This window comes from Triticum aestivum, chromosome 3A, assembly GCF_018294505.1.
Source record: "Triticum aestivum cultivar Chinese Spring chromosome 3A, IWGSC CS RefSeq v2.1, whole genome shotgun sequence".
NCBI classification, from domain to species: domain Eukaryota; kingdom Viridiplantae; phylum Streptophyta; class Magnoliopsida; order Poales; family Poaceae; genus Triticum; species Triticum aestivum.
The window spans coordinates 452519953-452529747 of NC_057800.1; the positions used below are offsets into that span (position 1 = coordinate 452519953).

At 38.6% G+C, this 9795-nt stretch overlaps 1 long non-coding RNA gene across 2 annotated transcripts; it reads right to left on the bottom strand.

The window, feature by feature from the left end:
- Positions 1–4368: 4368 nt before the first annotated feature.
- Positions 4369–7719, bottom strand: LOC123061620 (uncharacterized). 2 transcript variants are annotated; one of them, XR_006429161.1, is made up of 3 exons: positions 6417–7719; positions 5007–5079; positions 4369–4628 (listed from the first exon to the last, which is right to left on the bottom strand). It is a non-coding gene; the product is annotated as an uncharacterized lncRNA (long non-coding RNA). The 2 variants fall into 2 exon arrangements; XR_006429160.1 differs by having other exon boundaries at positions 5007–7719.
- Positions 7720–9795: the final 2076 nt, after the last annotated feature.

Consider the following 9795-nt stretch of genomic DNA (forward strand, 5'->3'; position numbering starts at 1 on the left):
CATGCTATATTATATTCTGTTTTGGACATTATTGGGCTTTATTATACACTTTTATATTATTTTTGGGACTAACCTATTAACCGGAGGCCCAGCCCAGAATTGTTGTTTTTGCCTATTTTTGGGTTTCGCAGAAAAAGAATATCAAACGGAGTCCAAACGGAATGAAACCATCGGGAACGTGATTTTCGAAACGAACATGATCCAAAGGACTTGGACCCTACGTCAAGAAATCAACGAGGAAGGCACGAGGTAGGGGCGCACCTACCCCCCCCCCCCGGGCGCGCCCTCCACCCTCGTGGGCCCCCTGTTGCTCCACCGACGTACTCCTTCCTCCTATATATACCTATGTACCCCCAAACTACCAGATACGGAGCCAAAACCCTAATTCCACCGTTGTCACTTTTTGTATCCACGAGATCCCATCTTGGGGCCTTTTCTGGAGCTCCGCCGGAGGGGGTATCGATCACGGAGGGCTTCTATATCAACACCATAGCCCCTCCGATGAAGTGTGAGTAGTTTACTTCAGACCTACGGGTCCATAGTTATTAGCTAGATGGCTTCTTCTCTCTTTTTGGATCTCTATACAAAGTTCTCCCCCTCTCTTGTGGAGATCTATTCGATGTAATCTTGTTTTGCGGTGTGTTTGTTGAGACTGATGAATTGTGGGTTTATGATCATGTTTATCTATGAACAATATTTGAATCTTCTCTGAATACTTTTATGTATGATTGGTTATCTTTGCAAGTCTCTTTGAATTATCAGCTTGGTTTGGCCTACTAGATTTATCTTTCTTGCAATGGGAGAAGTGCTTAGCTTTGGGTTCAATCTTGCGGTGTCCTTTCCAAGTGACAGTAGGGGCAGCAAGGCATATATTATATTGTTGCCATCGTGGATAACAAGATGGGGTTTATATCATATTGCATGAGTTTATCCCTCTACTTCATGTCATCTTGCTTAAAGCCTTACTCTGTTCTCTTGAACTTAATACTCTAGATGCATGCTGGATAGCGGTCGATGTGTGGAGTAATAGTAGTAGATGTAGGCAGGAGTCGGTCTACTTGTCTCAGACGTGATGCCTATATACATGATCATACCTAGATATTCTCATAACTATGCTCAATTCTGTCAATTGCTCAACAGTAATTTGTTTACCCACCATGAATACTTATGATCTTGAGAGAAGCCACTCGTGAAACCTATGACCCCCAGGTCTATTTTCCATCATATTAATCTTCCAATACTTAGTTATTTCCTTTGCCATTTATTTTACTTTGCATCTTTTATTTCTCTTTATCATAAAAATAAAAAAATTATCTTATCATATCTATCAGATCTCACTCTCGTAAGTGACTGTGTAGGGATTGACAACCCCTTATCGCATTGGTTGCAAGGATTTATTTGTTTGTGTAGGTGTGAGGGACTCGTGCGTGGCCTCCTACTGGATTGATACCTTGGTTCTCAAAAACTGAGGGAAATACTTACGCTACTTTGCTGCATCACCCTTTCCTCTTCAAGGGAAAACCAATGCAAGTGCTCAAGAGGTAGCAAGAAGGATTTCTGGCACCGTTGCCGGGGAGGTCTATGCAAAAGTCAACATACCAAGTACCCATCACAAACCCTTATCTCCCGCATTACATTATTTGCCATTTGCCTCTCGTTTTCCTCTCCCCCACTTCACCCTTGCCGTTTTATTTGCCCTCTCTCTCCATCCTCCCTCTCTTTCTCTATTTCCTCTTTTTGCCCGTCTCTTGTTTGCTCGTGTGTTGGATTGCTTGCTTGTCACGATGGCTCAAGATAGTACTAAATTGTGTGACTTCACCAATACCAAGAACAATGATTTCTTTAGCACTCTGATTGCTCCTCTTACCAATATGAATCTTGTGAAATCAATGCTACTTTGTTGAATCTTGTCATGAAAGATCAATTCGCCGGCCTTTCTAGTGAAGATGCCGCTACCCATTTGAATAGCTTCATTGATTTATGTGATATGCAAAAGAAGAAAGATGTGGATAATGATATTGTTAAATTGAATCTATTTCCCTTTTCGCTTAGAGATCGTGCTAAAGCTTGGTTTTCGTCTTTGCCTAAAAATAGTATTGATTCGTGGAATAAGTGCAAAGATGCTTTTATCTCTAAGTATTTTCCTCCCGCTAAGATCATCTCTCTTAGAAACGATATTATGAATTTTAAGGAACTTGATCATGAACATGTTGCACAAGCTTGGGAGAGGATGAAATTAATGATATGTAATTGCCCTACGCATGGTTTGAATTTGTGGATGATTATACAAAAAACTTATGCTGGATTGAATTTTGCTTCTAGAAATCTTTTAGATTCGACTGTGGGAGGCACTTTTATGGAAATCACTTTAGGATAAGCTACTAATCTCCTAGATAATATTATGGTTAATTATTCTCAATGGCACACTGAAAGATCTACTAATAAGAAACTGCATGTGATAGAAGAAATTAATGTTTTGAGTGGAAATATGGATGACCTTATGAAATTATTTGCTAATAAAAGTGTTTCTTATGATCCTAATGATATGCATTTGTCTACTTTTATTGAGAATAATAATGAATCTATGGATCTGAATTTTGTTGGTAGGAATAATTTTGGTAACAACGCCTATAGAGGAAACTTTAATCCTAGGCCGTATCCTAGTAATTCCTCTAATAATTATGGTAGTTCCTACAACAATTCTTATGTAAATTATAATAAGATGCCCTCTGATTTTGAATCTAATATTAAATAATTTATTACTTCACAAAAGAATTTCAATGCTTTGATTGAAGAAAAATTGCTTAAGATTGATGAGTTGGCTAGGAACGTTGATAGAATTTCTCTTGATGTTAATTCTTTGAAACATAGATCTATTCCACCTAAGCATGATATCAATGAGTCTCTCAAATCCATGAGAATTTCCATTTATGAGTGCAAAGAAAGAACCGCTAGGATGCGTGCTAGGAAAGATTGCTTTATAAAAGTGTGTTCTTCTAGTTTCCATGATAATAAAGATGAAGATATAAAAGTTATTGATGTGTACCCTATTAAATCTTTGTTTTGAAATATGAATCTTGATAATGATGGGACTGAATATGATCCACCTTTACCTAGACGGTGTTCCAAAAATTCGGAATCTTTAGGTCTTGGTGCTAAAATTGTTAAAAGTGGGATTGAAGAAGTCAAAACTTTAAATATTAATGAATCCACTATTTTGGATTTCAAGGAATTTAATAATGATAATTTCTATTTGATAGATTGTATTTCCTTGTTGCAATCTGTACTAAATTCTCCTCATGCTTATAGTTAAAATAAAGCCTTTACCAAACATATCGTTGATGCTTTGATGCAATCTTATGAAGAAAAACTTGAGTTGGAAGTTTCTATCCCTAGAAAACTTTATGATGAGTGGGAACCTACTATTAAAATTAAAATTAAAGATCATGAATGCTATGATTTATGTGATTTGGGTGCTAGTGTTTCCACGATTCCAAAGACTTTGTGTGATTTCCTAGGTTTCCGTGATTTTGATGATTGCTCTTTAAACTTGCACCTTGCGGATTCCACTATTAAGAAACCTATGGGAAGAATTAATGATGTTATTATTGTTGCAAATAGTAATTATGTGCCCCTAGATTTTATTGTTCTTGACATAGATTGCAATCCTTCATGTCCTATAATTCTTGGTAGACCTTTCCTTCGAACGATCGGTGCAATTATTGATATGAAGGAAGGAAATATTAGATTACAATTTCCGGTAAGGAAATTCATGGAACACTTCCCTAGAAAGAAAATTAAATTACCTTATAAATCTATTATGAGAGCCACTTATGGATTGCCTGCCATATATGGCAATACCTAGATCTATCCTTGCTTCTTATGCCTAGCTAGGGGAGTTAAACGATAGCGCTTGTAGGGAGGCAACCCAATTTTATTTTTATTCCTTGCTTTTTGCTCCTGTTTAGTAATAAATAATTTATCTAGGCTCTGTTTTGGTTGTGTTTTATCACTACAACAAGAACCCCCCTTTGGCAACGCATCAATGTGTTGTCGTATGTCCATATAAGCGTTGCTAAGGTCTACACCAACAGATTAAAATGCGTTGCCGTTGGTGGCGTTGCAAAGGTCTACACCAACATATATACATGCATTGGTAAACGGCATAAATAAGTGTTGTAAGATAGCAACATATAGAGCTAGAGCACAACAACACTTCATATGCGTTGGTGGCTAGCCTAGAAAATGACCATTGTAATGCCTAGAAGAATTATCGTATTGCTTGGACAATTAATGGTATTTTGTATATTAGCATCCAGAACTTATTGCATTAATGTTGATAATGCATAGGAGACACAAACATAACAATGAGAAAGGTCACATATATTAAATCAACTTGATTGCTTTACAAAGAACATGATACACAGATTACAATATGTGAAACTATCTAGTAATAGTCTGATTCTCAACCTTGCACTGAACGACTCAGCCATCTAAACACATAGTGTTTGAAACATTGACCCTAAAAATTACATTCCAAAACATAATCTAAAACTATCTAGTAGTAGCCACCTTCTCGATCTTGTAATCAACTTCTGAGCCATGCATCATCGATTTATCTTGGCAATCTACAACAACAAAGAAATGAGAATAGCAAGGTACCATCAAAGAAAATCAATTAACAGGGAAGTAAAATTTAAACAAAAGAGCAACATATAAAGGTTGGAGGACATGTGATAGTTAATCTTACTATATGACTAATAATTTTGTTTTAGTGGTTATGTCAACCAAGAAACAGTTACTCCCGGAGGGAGTACCAAGTCAACACCCATAGTTTTTTGTTTTATATTATAGGTCAATACTCTGGAGTGTAGCAAGGGCAACATTCTTCTTTGGATTTCCCAAGCTAAGCAGGAACTGCAATAAGCATTAATATTGAAAAAAGTATGAGCAAATAAATTGTTGCTCAGCCATGTTGAATTCACACAATAGAGAAATGAGCATACCTTGTCTTTAGATGGATGATTGCATCTCCATATCATAGAGGAAGCTTCACTTTAAATGCAATATGTTGCTTCCCTGAACAGATTAGTTAAAGTTTCACTTCTCTGAACCCCCAAGTCGAAGCAAGCACTAGAACAATATCCTTGTTTCGTCATCCAACATATATCATCACCTCTAAAGAGCTATGAAATATCATAATTTGATCACTTTTTACAGTCCCAGCTATAGCACTATGCTATATAGACGGAGAAAAGAGGGCCTTTTGAAAAGAGCGTCCTTATGTTAAACGAGTTAAACACCTTACAAAGAATATAATGAAGATACAGTGAGGTACATGCCAAAAACTATGTACATCGACAAATATAGCATCCTTGATTGCAAAGAAAGATCTGTAGTTCTCAAAACAATACATATAAATGTAGAGATTTTCAAATTTCTAGAAGTACTTAAAGTTGAGAGCTACAAAGCATGGATACGGCAAAATCTACCGATTTGATGTCCTAGTACAGCGGAATACGGCGACACGCCTGGATAAGCTGGGATACACGTATCCCGCAGCATCCCATGAATCCTGAATTAAAAAAAATAGAAAAAAGCATCGATACGGTTGGGATACGTTGAGGGACTCGGGAGGCCCAATAATAGCCTCAGCACAATACAAACTCTCGTACGCACGCACGCCACATAACGAAGGACCTGCTGCTAACCAGCAGCGAACGCGCCGCCGCCACCTGGACTCGACCACCGCCCCCAGCAGCTTCTCCTCCCGGAGGCAACCACACTCGAGCAGGTAACCCCAAGGCCAGCAGCCTCTCCTCAACCTCTTCATCTTTGTGACATGATTTCCTTCAATTGAGAGGCTACTAATTGCTTCCCCATGTTGTGCTCGCTTGAATGATTTCTACTTGTTTCTAGGGAGCATGGCATCCGGGAGCGCCACCCCCGGGGCCACCCGTCCGTGGGTGAGATCAAAGGACAGCCTGGTCCCTGGTGTTCGTAGATACGAACTATCCTCTGTGGGATCCAGACCCATCAGTGTTTCATTGTTTTTTCTGTTTTGACTCTGTATATTTCTTATTTATTTTATATATACTCACCGTATCCCCGAACGACTGTTTTTGAAAAATAATGTATCCCGTGTCCTTGTATGCGTATCCCCGTCTTTCCGTCCCCGTGTCCGTGCTTTTTAGGTTGAGAGAACATAATTCCCACAAAGCTAAATCAGGTGGTTCTATTAAATGATAACAAGTATGTTTTCACATGATTTTAATTTATATAGATGCTTGGGAATAAGACAAATCTGAATTATGAATACACAAACTTTTTCAACCTCGGTTTTTAAATTACATTGCAGATAATGTCATGTAAATCACCTACACGTTTACTACCCAGCTGGAATCATGCTGTCGTACCTCCTTTTGCAGAAGTAGCCCACTATATGCCTTGATCTTTCTCCCAAAGATGAATATGTAAGAAATTTTGGCACTGCAAAGAATGATGGATTCACTTCATAAGTACTTGCAAGAACATTTAAGTTTTACATATCTAAATCAGTGGATCGTAAGTCATACCATAAGCACTAGCTAGTATCATCATTCTGAACCTGAGGATTTACGTGTTAAGAGAAAGAATAAACAGACAAATGTTGGCTGATGCGAAGTCAATTTCAGAACTAGCAAGGAGAGATGAAATTAAGGATTATGAAATAAAGATAAAGAGAAATAGTAGGACGTAGAGATGCATGTGGGGCTTATTCATAGATTATTACAAGGAAATCAGTAAGGTTTCATAACACCAATAAGAAGATATTTGTTTTCTTTCTCGAAAAAAATCATGATGTTGTACATAATAGTGGTCACCTATTAAATGATACTAGAAGGAATGGTTTTTATAAATAGTCAGAAACTAACAGCTAGGATATCCAGAGATACTATCAACTTATTCAATTGACAGTCTAATCATCTTCATGGATATATTAATTAATTATCCACACACATAGCTACATGAAAAATTAAAATCTAATGTATCACAAGATAGAACTATTTAGAAAAAGAGAACGCACACATTTTCCTGAATCAACACATACAGCCATGTGGTGAATCACTTGTATGCGTACACCCAGATGACTGAATTACCCCTAGGTAGCAGTATTTCTGTGCACATATGAGAATAGTGAGGAATACAAACCATGGAGTGGTGTGGCTGTCGGTGCAAGCCAGCGCCCACAAAGGCGGATCAGGCAAGTGATAAGGCAGCATTAATCATTGTCATAATGGCCGGCAAAGAACTATCCATGGCAAGATGCCATGCCACAAAGCAGCGGCAGGGCAAGAGCAGAGGGGAGGGGTGCCTTACTGAACCGTCACATCGGAGTCGAGGTAGCCAAGGTGGAACAGTGCCATTGAGCCTAGCCGGTAGCCGATCACGTGTGGAAGTGGGATTGCTGGGCCGAGCACATGAGCTAGGATAATGAACTGTCGCGCCGTGCAGAAGCGTGGAGGACGTCGTGGCGGTGGGGGTTGGGGGCGGGGCCAGAGGAGAACAAGAGGGGGGACGAGCTGGTGAGGCGTGGTGAAGGGGAGCACTGGAGTTTCCTCGAATCAGAGGCGGCGGCGGCAGCGGCATTGTGGTGGAGCTCGGGTGGGAGATGTGAATCAGGGAGAGAGGTGGTGGGGAGATAAGAGATTTGGGTTCTTTTTTTTCCTGCTTGGCTGCGTGTTGGTTGCGTGATATTTGGACCGAGGTGGATACAGGGAGGTTATCCTTCGTGGGGAGGTGGGAGGTTTGTTTAACTCAACGCATCTCGACTTTCATTGCTAGATATGCGTTGTTATAGGTGGGTTTGTGTTGTAGTGTATGTGTTTAATTAGTGTTTGTGCCAAGTAGAACCGTTGGGAAGACTTGGGGAAAGTCTTTTTAATCTTGCTGTAAAAAACAGAAACTTTAGCGCTCAGGAGAATTGCTGCCATTTTTATTTGGAAAGTGATATTTAGTTAATTATTTTTGAAGATGATTAATAGATAAATTACTCACGTCCAGCAATTTATTTTAGAATTTTTGGGGTTCCAGATCTTGACTTAGCTACAGCTTACTACAGACTGTTCTGTTTTTGACAGATTCTGTTTTTCGTGTGTTGTTTGCTTATTTTGATGAATCTATGGCTAGTAAAATAGTTTATAAACCATAGAGAAGTTGTAATACAGTAGCTTTAACACCAATATAAATAAAGAATGAGTTCATCACAGTACCTTGAAGTGGTGTATTGTTTTATTTCGCTAACGGAGCTCACGAGATTTTCTACTTTAAGTTTTGTGTTGTGAAGTTTTCAAGTTTTGGGTAAAAGATTTGATGGATTATGGAACAAGGAGTGGAAAGATCCTAAGCTTGGGGATTCCCATGGCACCCCAAGATAATCTAAGTACACCTAAAAGCCAAAGCTTGGGGATTCCCCGGAAGGCATCCCCTCTTTCGTCTACTTCCATCGGTAACTTTACTTGGAGCTATATTTTTATTTACCACATGATATGTGTTTTGCTTGGAGCGTCTTGTATTATTTGAATCTTTATTTGTTAGTTTTCCACAATCATACTTGTTGTACACACCTTTTGAGAGAGACACACATGATTCGGAAATTGTTAAAATACTCTATGTACTTCACTTATATCTTGTGAGTTATATAGTTTTTGCTCTAGTGCTTCACTTATATCTTTTAGAGCACGTCGGTGGATTTGTTTTATAGAAACTATTGTTCTCTCATGCTTCACTTAGATTATTTTGAGAGTCCTACAAAACAGCAGGGTAATTTGCTTTAATTATGTTAGGCATTCAAGATTAATAATATTTTTTCTTATGAGTGTTTGAATACTATGAGAAGTTTGATACTTGATAATTGTTTTGAGATATGGAGATGGTGATATTAGAGTCATGCTAGTTGAGTAGTTGTGAATTTGAGAAATACTTTTGTTAAAGTTTGTGATTCCCGTAGCATGCACGTATGGTGAACCATTATGTGATGAAGTCGGAGCATGATTTATTTATTGATTGTCTTCCTTATGAGTGGCGGTCGGGGACAAGCGATGGTTATTTCCTACCAATCTATCCCCCTAGGAGCATGCGCGTAATACTTTGCTTTGATAACTTGTAGATTTTTGCAATAAGTATATGAGTTCTTTATAACTAAGGTTGAGTCCATGGATCATATGCACTTTTCTTCCTTCCACCATTGCTAGCCTCTCTAATACCGCGCACCTTTCGCCGGTATCATACACCCACCATATACCTTCCTCAAAAAAGCCACCATACCTACCTATCATGGCATTCCCATAGCCATTCCGAGATATATTGCCATGCAACTTTCCACCGTTCCGTTTACTATGACACGCTCCATCATTGTCATATTGCTTTGCATGATCATGTAGTTGACATTGTATTTGTGGCAAAGCCACCGTTCGTAATTCTTTCATACATGTCACTCTTGATTCATTGCATATCCCGATACACCGCCGGAGGCATTCACATAGAGTCATATTTTGTTCTAAGTATTGAGTTGTAATTGTTGAGTTGTAAGTAAATAAAAGTGTGATGATAATCATTTTTAGAGCATTGTCCCAAGTGAGGAAAGGATGATGGACACTATGATTCCCCCACAAGTCAGGATGAGACTCCGGGCGAAAAAAGAGAGGCCATAAAAGGCCCAAATAAAAAAAATATGAGAGAAAAAGAGAGAAGGGACAATGCTACTATCCTTTTACCACACTTGTGCTTCAAAGTAGCACCGTGATCTTCATAATA